Below are 11,274 nucleotides of genomic sequence, written 5' to 3' on the forward strand. Positions count from 1 at the left end.
TGAATAAATTAATAAAATAATGCATGAATTGGTAGCATAAAAATGATAATTCATACAATAAAAATTTATTAAATGCCTGAAAGAGGCAATCATGAATAAATAAATGATGTGCTCCGGTTTATGGGCTTCATTCTTTGGGGAAATAATCTTAAGATTTTCAAATTTGCATATATATTTTGATCCATGCATCATCTTTCCTGTGTTGTTACTGAAAAGTTCAATGATGTTATAATTGGCATTGTTTTTAGGAATAAACTTTATAATTTTAACATAAAATAGTTTTCAGGAATATCTTTAAAGTTGTATTTCAAGACATTTAGCATTATAGGACAGCTTCCTTCTCTTGAATTCACAGTAAGAAAAATGTGAGTCTCCTCACTAGCCAGCCTAAAGAATAGGTTTACAAATCTTCTGAATTCAGGGATATTGTATCTAAAAGATAGCATTAATAAAAGAAAAGTTAGTGGGCCAAGATTACATATAAATATTAGTCATATAACATTAGCCTAAGATTCTTAAATGACCTACCACAGTTTATCAATAAGTAGTATTCCAATATTGTTTAGAGTCCTTAAGTAGTATTAATTATTTGAGGAGTTCAGCTTTATGAGTGTGGTTTGACCAATATCCAAAATTTTCAAGAGCTTTAGCCTAAAAAATAAGTTGCAACAGGTTTGAAACCTGGAATTTATGTATTTCCTTTCTTTTAGTGAGCAATTAGCAATTTTTGTCAGAATTTCATAGATGCTTTTCTACAACAGATCACATTCTAATCATCATCAAAGTACTATATGATTTTCACATATACATGAGGAGTTTTTGAAGAATGCCTTTAAATCCATATTTTGCTCTACTTCAATAAATGACTGAGAATGAACTTTGGTCCAGTCATATGCCAAGTATAGACATCCATTGAGGCATAAAAACAAGAGCTTTGCTCACTTTACCTTTTAACAAAACAGATTGCCTGTTACCTGGTGCTTTCTCTTGTAATTCATAGATTTCTGCCAGTGCCCTGGAGTAAATAGTAGCTATCTTCAGATGTATCTCTAAGGAGGACTTAGATAGAAATCAAACTTCTAACAGTTCTTTGCCTCTTCCTTTTCTTTCTGTCTTTTCATTTCAGACTAGATAGATCTTGATTCTTTGCTCTGCCACCATCCTTTTTCCTTGCTTTGCTGAGATTGCACTACTATGGTTCCTGTGTAACAATGAAAAATTTCTTTTAAAAGAAACAATTTTATCCCCTAAAAATTTACGTACATAATGCTAACAAGGCTTTCCTTGTTTCTTGCCAATATTTCCACTGCACCGCAGATAACCTTTCTGCTTCAACTTGTCCAAATCTCAGCTCCTCTGAATCTACTGTTCTTTCTCTCCTGCCCAAAGGAAGAGTTCAAGGAAAGAATAGAAGATAACTGGTTGGATATATTGTAGAGCAACAGAATTGAATTCAAATAGGAATGAATTTCTGCAGGCTTCAAAATGATTTTGAAAACTACAAATTAACATTATGTTGCATTTTTATTTGTAAAGCATTTCCCAATTATATTTTGATCAGGTTCAGACTGTACTCATGAGGTTTTTTGGCTTCCTCTGTAAAAATAATCTATTTCCAGGGATAGATTAGATTGGATGGATTTCAAGATATTCCCAAATCTGAAATTCTATTTTTGTGTAAAATTGAATTCAAGGGAAGAGGAGACACAGTTAGGATTCTTACAAGGTGCTACAATTCTCTAGTTCAGTAATGTACTTACTAGAATTCTGGGAGATTCACATCTTTGAGAGAGCATACTTTTAAGAAGCTCCCACAAATCCAGAGAGTACCCACAAACCCACTCTCTGGGAGGAGATTGACAACTAGGATTGACTTCTTGGAAACTCACAATCTCACACTCTGAGAGGCAGAGTCAGATTCATTCCCACATCTATCTTCATGCTGGCTGGAGACATTGGGAGGACAAGAGGCTGAATCAGCTGGCTGGAGACATTCAGACAAGAGAGGCATTCAGAAGAGGGCTCATCTGGGAACCAAGGAGAGAGGAAGGCCTCCAGAAAACTAGCAGAGCCCCAAGTGAAGGAGATAAGATTTGGAAAGAGACAGTAAAGAACTTTAATTCCTGGCTGGATTTGGGATTATTGAACTGAACTGAAACTAAGGCTGCTTCCAGAAGCTCCCCAAGAGATATGCTCCCAGAGAATGATTTTACAATTTAGAGAAAAAGAACATTACAAGTCACAGTCAATCACACAATCTCAGGGTCAATAGGACAGTTGAGGGGTGTCAAACAAGTATTTCTACTTCATTGGTACCAAAGATACCATAGTTTCTGATCCCAGAAAGACTACTTAGCATACAAAGTCTTGCCTATTTTTCCTTAAATCCTGTAATTAATGAGCATAATGGGACCTAACCATATATTCTAAGAAATGCATAGATTATCTATAAACCCCCAAACCACTGGAAATATGGGGGAGATGTATAATTTCTAGATTGCAGCATTCCCTATATTCTCCTTCTTTGTATTAAAGATAGAGCTTCTTGATTTGCTGTTCCTATCAAGCTATTAATGTTTTCTACAGCTACCAGATTCACAGAGAACTATCCGGATATATACTTTGATCCACTGAAATACCTAGATCTTTTCAGATGATCAAATATCTAGACACATTACCACATTTTGTACTCAGGTTTAAAAAAATAAACCTCATAAATATGAAGCTTTAGATGTAACAGGCAAATTTAAAATGTTATTAAAAATGACTCAGTGCTATAGCATGGCAAGCTTTTTTTTTGGGGGGGGGAATGTTATTCAGACTCTCATCCAATAAGTTAACTATCTTTCCCAGATTTGTGTCACCTGAAAATTTGATAAGCATAAGAAATAAATCACTGATAAAATATTAAAACTGCATAGGAGCAAGCATAGATCTCTCTAATAGTTCTCGAGGAAATAAAAGAATTAGCATTTTATAGTATCTACTATATGCCAGGGAATGTATTCAAGACACATCCATCCAAGTTAACCATTATTGACTACTCCCTACCACCTAGAGTGCTGTATCATCATCATTTTCTTTAATCTCCAAAGAATCTACTGGGAGGGGGATAGTCTAGATATCTATACTATTCCCTTCACACTTCCTCATAATTGTAGAACATTGGTTCGTTAAATAACTTCTCTTCTACCCTCATACCAAAAAAACCCTAAAAGTTCCTGACACACACTATTTTTTTTACAAGGAGTTCCACCCAACTACACATCTAATTCATAGAGAGGGTAGATAGCATCATGAACTTGTCTATAGTTATTAATGTTTACTTTTCCTTGATAGGAAATTGGCTAGGGTACCCTTTGCTTAGACAATATTTCCATTTTGTATTTATGTAGATGTTATGGCCAGCGCACAGTTTAGAGGTGGAGTCACCACATGACATTGATGCCAGACAATGAACAAAGTGAATTGCTGGCTCCAAATACAAGGGCATAATTTACTTGAGGGCTTCATTATTGCTAAGCACTCCTTGGACAGACATTCTCTTATTCCCTGGGAATCATCTTAATGTTCAAATGTAGCCGTTTCATTCTGCTCCACTTCACCTTCTTATAACATTACTTCCACTCCACACCCAGTCTCTCACAAGTGAAATTTTTGGTTCCATTAAAAAAACCGCTTAGTGTGGAATTATGGCCATTTTTAGTTTATCAGGCATTTAATATTCTGGGGTACAGGTTTATGTCCCATAATTTTGGTAATATCTTAGAGGAGTGTTTCTAGGGTCCTAAATTGGGGGAAAAAACTGAAAGTTATTTAGTGAGACCAATTAATAAAATTAATTTCCAAAGTTGTTCCTCCACCCCAAAAGACAAAATGCACCCCTCTATAACAGAGCAGAAATGGTAGGAAGAAAGCAAATGCAAATTGCTCAAATTGAAAATTATTTATGGAAAGATCTGTTTCTTACTATGTAAATAGTACTATATGTATGTAAAATACTTTGCAGTCCATGCTAAATATCAGAACTAACTATGGGAGCATCATCTATATGGGTCACATAAAAGCATTCCAAGCTATTCAATAAGTTATTTATGCCAGTCTTTGAAAGGAGGCCAGGATATTGCTTAAACCAATGGAAAATAAAAAAAAAACTCAACCTGTTTTGTGCTACAAAAACTATAGGAGAGCTAGAAATTTGGACTCATTTCATCTATTTAGCTTAATTGCTTTGAGCTAAGGTGAAGATCAGACACTCTGATCATTAAAAAAGGAGGCGCTTAAGAATTGAAATATAAATGATTACTTCCTATCTTACATCTTGGAATCAGGGAAATATATGTGGTATATTAAACTCATGGTTGCTATATCAACATTATCTTTCGATTTTGGTGTAGCAGAAAGAATATTGGTCTCAGAGTAAAGAGACCCAAATGCAGTGCTGATTGAAACATTTAGTAAGATAGATAGGACAATTACTAAACACTGCACCTCAATTATTTTCTTGCATGAAAAATGAGAGAATTCCATACTCTCCCATTGGCTATAAGGAAAATACTCAATAAACTCCAAACTGTTATCCCAAACAAGCAGTAAACATTTATTAAATACTTACCTGACATTGAAAGGACATCCTATATTTGAAACTTAAACACTCAGACCTCTTAAAAACATAAATATTTGGTTTTTGAGGCTATATGCTATTAAGTAATGAACCACAACTCAAAAGTGTCCTGACTCCTAGACTAATGTTCTTTTTTTGCTAAATCACATTGCCTCCCAAAGGCCAATTGCTCACTTATTTTGAAAAGCCAGTGGGGAATTTAATGGAATTAGAGTATATTTTGAGACGAAAGGATCTTAGCAGTCATTTAGGAACAAACTCATTTTACCAATAAAGGAACTGAGGCTGGGTAATGTTAAGTGACTTGCCTTAGCTTACAAAGGAATTAATCAAGATTGGAACCTCTGACTAGATCTGGCATTCTTTCCAATCAATTACACCTGATTTAAAATTAAAACCCTTTGCTTACTGAGCAGAAAGGGCCATGGCAAAGCCAAATGCATATCAAATTGCATTCAGAGCCCAAAGCATGGCTTAGTCAAGATGTTTTAAAAGGGTGGCTTGCACATTGCACATGACATGTCTCCTTTTCCCCTGTTTCCCCCCTTCCAACTGTTCAGCAGGACCGAGTTAATATAAAAGACTTCTAAAGAAAGCAAGCATTGTCGATCCTTAACAGTTATCCCTGGCACCTAATCAGTTCTGAATCCCTGGTAACAGACACTGCCCAATTCCTATGGTGCCTCCCATAGTTCTGGGGGAAGATTTTCCATATTATTACAGTCTTGCTGTCTGTAACATATCTTTTCACAGCTCAAAGATCCTGACCGTGAAGGTGGTACCAGCAGGGACTTAGATGTCATTATAATACCATGAAAGTAAAACAAAGAATAGCAGAGGGTCATGCAACGGAAGCAACTAACAACCAAATGATTTGTGTGGAAATAGCCACGACCTAAACGTAAAACTGATTTCCTCAGCTATGAACCTGATATGCCTCAAATCCAAAACATTGCACAGTTTCACAATGAGGTAGTTTTAATGAGGTCAAGGAAGATAATTTGGAGAGATTCTCATAGAAAAGTCTTATCCAGCTGTCTGCAATAGCCGGGCACACTTTTAGAAATGATGCAGCTGAAGAGATTTGACAGAGAGGGTTTTTGTGTGCAAAGGGGTCTCAGGAATCCTCACCAAAATCATTGAAGTCATGGAAGATATCTAAAGGTGATTTAAACAAATCTTGCATCGTTTTTGTCACCACACTATTACTGAATATTATTGAAATTGAAAATCAGTGTATTTTGTTAGGAAAAGAACAGGGAGGAGGGACAGCCATGTGCTGAATGTAGATGAAATTTGGTAGAGATAAAAGTAAACTCTTAATTTGGATTCAAGTTAATTTCATGATAATAGAAACAGATAGTAGTTCATCCTTTAAAAGTTCCTTTTTTAGGGAAAAGGATCTATTTGTACAAAAATATTATAGCAGCTCTTTTTTAGTGACAAAGACTTGGAAACTGAGAGGATGCCCATCAATTGGGGAATGACTGAACAAGTTGTGGTATGTGAGTAAAATGAAATGCTATTGTGCTATAAGGAATGACAAGCAGGATGATTTCAGAAAAACCTGGAAAGACTTACATGAATTCATGCAAAGTTAAGTGAACAGAACCAGAACATTCTCTTTTTAGCAATGTAACTTGAAGTGACAGTTCCCCCCAAAAAAGTTTACCAATAGCTGATGAACTTGGCCAAAGAAAAAAGTTCATTTCCCCTGTATTTTCTAAATATTTTGTAACATTAGTCTTCTAAACAGGAAAATATGTTGTTTTAAGAGAAAAAACATTGCCTATACAGGTAGTATCTTTGCAAGGTAATTTGATCAAGCCACTTTGTATGTTTGTAAATTGTATTTCATGACCAAGAAATGTTTTCTGAAATTTTTAGTAATTTTCAATAATGCATCTATTGTACATTATTGTACACATTGTACACAGTAACAACAATATTGTATGATGAACAACTGTGAATGACTAAAATATTTTCAGCAATACAATGATCAGAGATAATTCCAAAGGACTCATGATGAAAAATGGTATTCACTTCCAGAGAAAGAATTGATAGAGTCTGAATACATATCAAAGAATGCTATTTTTCACTTTCTTTATTTTTTTCATGTTTTTTGTCTATTTTCTATCACAACATGATTAATATGAAAATATCTTTTGTGTGATCATATATACATAACCTATGTAAAATAGTTTACCATTTAGGGGTTGGGGGAGAGGGAAGGAAAGAAGAGAGAATTTGGAACTCAAAATTTGGAATTTATCTTAAAAATGAATGCTAAAAATTGTTTTACATGGAATTAAGAAAACAAATTTTTTAAAAAGATCCTTTTGTGGAATGGAAAAAGGGAATATTTCAAAAATGTAATAGAATAGCCACTCCCCAAATTTAAAAAAAATCATTATTAGCCTGTTTTGAGGTTTAATATCCAGAATTAGGGCAAAGATTGTCCCATTGTATATCCCTAGCTAGACTATGTGTGGAACACTATATTTAGGAAGAAGAACTTGGTTGGTTATCCAGAAAAGACTCAGAGATCATACATTATGAAAATTGGGAAACAGAAGTAGGAATCAAAATCACTAATTCATCTTCTACCCCTCCCTTCGTGTACCTTTGTACTGGACTGACTCTTCTTACCTGCACTTCTAAGAATCTCTATCTTTCTTCATGATTCAACTCATTTATCTCTTTCTATAGGAATTCTATTTTGACCCTCCTTATTAGTGCTCATTAACTCATCATACTATCTTAGTCAGGGAAGAGGAGGAAGCAAGGGAAAAAAAATAAATGGAAATCAAAATCTTATAAAAATGAATGTTGAAAACTATCTTTACATGAGATTGGAAAAAATAAAATACTATTAAATGGGAAAAAAATAAAAAATGGGAAGAGTGGGAAAAAAAAGGAAAAAAAATCTTCCTGACATTTTGAACTAAGAAAAGGGCATGAACTGGATTGCCTCAGGAATAAGTGGGTTCTTCACTGAAGATCTTCAAACATAGCCTGGAGGACCACTTGCTGGCTGTGTTATCTAAATGATTTAGGTTCAGTTACAGAATAAACTGGAAGACTTCTATGATCTCTTCCAAGTCTGATGATTTTAGAAAATGAGGAGGCAAAGGAGTAGTTCTGAATATGGGCAGGAGGCTGGGATAGCCATCTCAGAGCTTTAACTGATGGAATATTTAGGGTTTATTTTTATTTGTAAACCTCGCAATATGCTACTAAGAGCCTTTTATTCATCTAGCATTATCCCATCTTATTTACCCAAGATTAAGTGCCCATTGGAACAAACCAGTAGCAGTTTGATAATCACCATTACTTTTCATCAGTGAACATTGCAAAAACTTTGATAATGAAACAAAAGTAACACATTCACACACACATACACAAACCTGGAATGTGTTCTTCATAAAAGAGGCTAATGTTTCAGATATAATTAAACTTTAAGTATATAAATATGCAACACATCAAACAGCTGCTTTTTTGAGGAAAATTATCACTATAAAATTTGCTGTTCTAACAGCTCCAATTTGAGTATGAAACTAGGGAGAAGCTACTTATTGTACATATTTCTTAAATGAGAATCTATTCAGACATGTTCCTGAGGGAATTCTAATATTAATTATTTCTCAAGAAGTTTTTGACTTGGTTTTAAATATGCAATACTGAGAAGGATGACTTGACTAGTCCTAGGCAAGGAACTGCACAAATGCTGATTTTGCTAACTAAAGGATTCTGGGGGTATCTGCCTGAATCACAGCCCTGGGCATGGTCTGAAAGTAGATTGCTATAAAGGTCTGCCAGAGTTAGGCAAAGATAACATTTAATATTTAAGGTTATCTACTGAGAATACTTTAAGTTATGCCACTTGGAAAAATGTGCCTAATATGGATAACTTGTTGCACAAGGCAATTTTGTTTAAAAAAAAATCCAGTCAGAGATTGATATCTACATTTTATGAGATTCCCGAATATTCTTTCAAGCAGAGAGTGAGTAAAACAGTCTGATAATTGTATTGGAGCTAGCTACAGATCGCAAAAAGTGGATGCATCATTTTGACAGTTAATCCTTATGGAAAGGATCATCAGCAGGTTGATTCCAAAGTGATGATTTTCTTTATAGCCACAGTAACTCTCAAGGCATCTATATTAAGTTTCATGAAATTTGAGGAGGAAGGGACCTCAGAGATCATTTTAGGCCATCTCCTCGGTTTTTCAGATAAGACAAACAGGCCCTGAAGGATTCTAGTAACTTGTCTGAGGCTATATCGTGACTGTATGTAACTGAACTCATATTGGAACTTAAGTCCTCTATCAGTAAAACTAAGAGAAGCTGGGATATAATTTGCATGAATAGAGGAAATATGCTAATTAAGGCACAAAAGATTGGTCAAATCTTGTTATCATCTGATCACTCTATTCAGGATGCATTGTATCATATCGGTGACCTTTCTAAAATATAGGTCCCAGAATAAAATTTAATTCTCTCAAGATACAGTCGGACCAGGACAGAATACAGCCCTCCCTTGCTCAGGAACTATAGATCTATTAAGTTGGTCCAAGTTTTCCATTAGCTTTTTTTTTGGCAGCCACTCTCCCATTGCTGATTCCTATCAGGCTTATGGTTCACAAATACTCAAAGATTTTCCCCCCCAGATAAAGTGTTTTGTAGCCATATTTCCCCCATCCTGAATTTTAACTTAATGCAAAATAAAACAACTAAAAAAAAACTACTGAAATGTTAGATCTTCATATTTAATTCCTAATAAATTCCATCATTTTAGTCAGCCAATCCAGATATTAGCCAGGTCACTAAGTGTCATTAAATGTTATTAAAGTCACTGATAACAATGGCAGAGATAAACATTTATTCTTCAACATTAGCTGTTTACATCTCCTACCTTCCTGCTTCTTCTAAAGCTCTTTCAATAAATTAGTATTAATAATTATCATCATTATTACATAATTATTCTACCTGGAGGTTCTATCTGGACTTCATAATTCCTTGTGATATATTTTAGATGCTTTATGACACTATTATTTGTTCCCAAATGAATCAATAGAATTGATGAAAGAATAATTTTAAAGTTGAACCAGATACTTTTTAAGGAGCCAACTCTAAAATTCTGTTTCAAATACTGATAAGTCTCTACTTTCTTCCTTTTTTGGCACTGCTGATAAACTTCTACACTCCTTCTAAAATCAACCCCCTACCATGGAGATTAGTTAGGTTTTTCATCTAGCAGGCACTATATCCTATCCCACCCCTAGTAGGGGGACAAGAGAAATAAGAGGGCCATGTTTTCCTCCCCAGTATTTCATCCATGCCCTCAGGTGATAGCAACTGGCCAAATTTGGATATCAAAATGGCTAAGGAAGCCATAATACCAACTTAATTTTGGGTCAGGTGAAAGTCCTATATAATAGAAATTTAACAAAAATATATATATATTTTCTTCAATCTGCACTATACACTGTCCTTTAATTCAGAGGCATCAAACATCCTTCTAACAATTCTCTTGAATGTGGCCTGAACCAGACTAACATGCAATTGGGAAATAATTTAACAAAAAAAAAAACCCACTAAAATATAGATAATATTACATTTTTAAAGTTAGTCAATATGCAGCCTGATGGTATCCGGTGGACCTAAATTCCATTGAGTTTGACACTATTGCTCTAGATGCTAGCCTTCTGGATGGTCCTGCATTATCCCCTCTTGTGATTTAATTTGAGATTATGTATAGGAGAAAAACAAGATGAATCTTGGTAGATTCTCACAATAATGAAAGAGAGAGGGACTCAGAGATAGAGAAGACAGAGGACGGGAGGCTGGAACTCAGACTCTTAGACAAAGACCCTCGTGGTGGCTGTCCTGTCTCCTTCACTTCTCCACTGAGACTAAGGCCCGTGTGAAAGTCCCCCAGAAAGCTAGCCTGTCCCTAGGCGAAGAAGAGAGATTGTGAAGGAGATAATAAAAGATTTTGGGCTTTATTTCTGACTATTCTTGTGGTGATTATTCTGCTGAAACCAAGGCCCATTCGGAGGACTTCCAGAGAGCTAAGTTGGATACTATAATAGCTAATAACAGCTCATAAGGTTGTGCATGATAACTAATAAATAATAACATCCCCTAGACTGCACAGAGTTACTAATAACTAATAACAGTCCATAAGGTTGCACAAGGTTACTAACAATTAATTACGTTCATAGGTTGCAGAGGGGCACAGGGTTACTAATAGCTAATAGCAGTCTATAAGATTGCAGACAATTGTTATTAGCTAATAGCAACTTATAGAACTTTTAAGTTTTATAAACCCTTCCTCTAAACACCAGGGTGAGGAAGAAAATAGGTAGTACAAGTATCATGTCAAAAATAGCAACTGGTTTATTACTTAATTGACAAGTTTTAGACGATTGCCAGAGACTCAGAGAGATTAAGTGTTTTTAACAATTATTACAAAGGATTTGTACTTAGGTCCTCTTTGATTAACCCCATTTCTTACACAATCCTGCTTTTTGATAGAATATTATCAGGGATAATTATTCTTATAAAGCAAATGGATTGGTAGCTTAAGCACCTAATTTATTCTGTAGTTTTTCCTTTTATATGTATGTATGACCTTTGGTTTTTTT

The sequence above is a fragment of the Sminthopsis crassicaudata genome, chromosome 4 (genome assembly GCF_048593235.1).
Source record: "Sminthopsis crassicaudata isolate SCR6 chromosome 4, ASM4859323v1, whole genome shotgun sequence".
Classification (NCBI taxonomy): domain Eukaryota; kingdom Metazoa; phylum Chordata; class Mammalia; order Dasyuromorphia; family Dasyuridae; genus Sminthopsis; species Sminthopsis crassicaudata.